The sequence below is a fragment of the Penaeus monodon genome, chromosome 5 (assembly GCF_015228065.2).
Source record: "Penaeus monodon isolate SGIC_2016 chromosome 5, NSTDA_Pmon_1, whole genome shotgun sequence".
Taxonomy (NCBI): domain Eukaryota; kingdom Metazoa; phylum Arthropoda; class Malacostraca; order Decapoda; family Penaeidae; genus Penaeus; species Penaeus monodon.
Window position 1 is genome coordinate 56,230,410 of NC_051390.1, and position 2,500 is coordinate 56,232,909.

Consider the following 2,500-nt stretch of genomic DNA (forward strand, 5'->3'; position numbering starts at 1 on the left):
CTACACAAGGGAACATTACTGGAGGACTTGTGTGAGTAAATAAACATTACAGTTTATCTTATTTTAGTATGTACGTTTTTTATTGTTTTTCTTTTGTTTCTTCGTTTATCAGTTCGTGTTTTCAAAATAAAGGATTACAATTTTGCTTTTGCTTGCACCAAAAAAAATATACTTGTATTAATCTTTGTAATATATATATATATATATATATATATATATATATATATATATATATATATATATATATATATATTTATTTATTTATTTTTATTTTTTTTTTATTTTTTTTTTTTTTCACACATATATATCTTATATTAATTCCTCTCCATATCATTATCTCAATGTACATTCATCTCATGTACTTGTTGCATAATCAGTCATCTTTTAGTGCACATATCTATTTAATTCACAATAAATAATACTATTTTCTTTCACAGGAAAGAAAGAAAAAAACAATAATTGCCGAGTGTTCGTTCATCTAGTAAAAATAATAATTTCATGCTGTTTCTTCTATTTTTCTTTATCTCCTCTGTACATCAATCTCACCCTATAATAAATAATTACAACGCTTTCTCTTCTTTATCTCACATCGCCAACTTCCCCGAAACATGTTCTCGTTTCGCAATATATTTACCTCGCCATTCCGCCTACCCTTCCTGCCTCCGCGTGACGAAACAGCCTCGAGGATTTTACGACGCAGGGGGTGATTCGAGTGTTATGAACCCCCGAACGAAACATGCTTCGAAACAGCGAGGGGGGCCGTGATAAAACGCGCTCCGAAAATGATATTCGGAGAGTCATCAAGGCTGTGATTCCGGCAACGCTTTTTCCTCCCTCTTTATTTTTTTTTTTCCTTGAGTGATTTTTTTTCTATCTTTCTCTCTCTCTCTCTCTCTCTCTCTCTCTCTCTCTCTAATTCAGTCTCTCTGACTCTCTCTCTCTCTCTCTCTCTCTCTGACTCACTCACTCTCTCTCTCTCTCTCTCTCTCTCTCTCTCTCTCTTTCTCCTTCCCTCGCTCCCCGCCTATACTTCGCCCCGAACTCCACAAAACCCAATCTCTCTTGACGTTCCATCCGCGCTGCCATGATTGAACGAAACGATGCCTCTGGTCGCACCTCGCTGCCGGAGAGTGCCAATAAACGGCGCATACATTAGCGGGTTATGGTCGTGCCAACGCTAGGTACATGGGCCGCGTCTGCCTCGTTATGGAGCCAAGTTAAACCCCCTTTAGAGAAGGGTGCTTGCAGTGCCGCCGCCTCCTCGCCCCGTCGGTCTCGCATCGCCTGTACCTGTACCTGTCGCAGCCGAATCCTGTATCGGCTATACCTGTCTCTGTCCTCTCCCGCACAGGACCTGTACCTATATCGTCGCCGCCTGTATTCTCTGTACCTGGGGCTTCGTCGTCTGTATGGTCATACCTGTATATATTTTTTTCCCGCACATGGCCTGTATCAATATCATCTATACCTATTTCACCGTCGCCTGTACCGCCTGTATCTGGGTCTCCACCGCCTGTATCTGGGTCCTCCCCGCCTGTATCGCCTGTACCTGTACCCACCGCCGCCAGCACCGCCTGCACCTTGATCACCGCCGCCTGTCCTGCACCGGCTCTCCCTCGCCGCTGCTCGTTGTGTCCATAAGGAAATCACGATGTTTCGAAGGCGGCGTCTTAACGTCGGTCAGTTTTCGTCCCTTCCTTTCTTGGCGTCGCGTTACAGTGCTGTGTTTCTCTCTCTCCCCCCCCCTCTCTCTCTCTCTCTCTCTCTCTCTCTCTCTCTCTCTCTCTCTCTCTCTCTCTCTCTCTCTCTCTCTCTCTCTCTCTCTCTCTCTCTCTCTCTCTCTCTCTCTTTTATCACTCTTCTCTTTCTCCATTTCTCTCTTTATTACTCTTCTCTTTATCTGTCTCTCTCTTTATCACTCTTCTCTTTCTCTTTATCACTCTTCTCTTTCTCTCTATTTATCACTCTTCTCTTTCTCTTTATCACTCTTCTCTATCTCTCTCTTTTTATGACTATCGAATATCAGGATCTTTTCTCCAAAGATATAAACAATGACGATAATAAAATAAACCCTTATATTGCGAAAACGTACTTCATGTCCAGAAAATGAAAACACACACACACACACACACACACACACACACACACACACACACACACACAAAAAAAAAAAAAAAAAAAAAAAAAAAAAAAAAAAAAAAAAAAAAAAAAAAAAAAAAAAAAAAATATATATATATATATATATATATATATATATATATATATATATATATATATTTATATATATATATATATATATATATATATATATATATATTTCTCATATGTATCCTGATAGATGTGTTCTCTGTATGAATGAGCGAGCGAACACGTGCAGGTACATCAGAAAACGCAGACTACATCATTGAAAAATAATTCTCTCTTTTATGCACTTGAATTTGCAACTAACCCCCCCACTCCACCTCCCCCCCCCCATCCCTCTCACTTCTCTCTCCTTCCC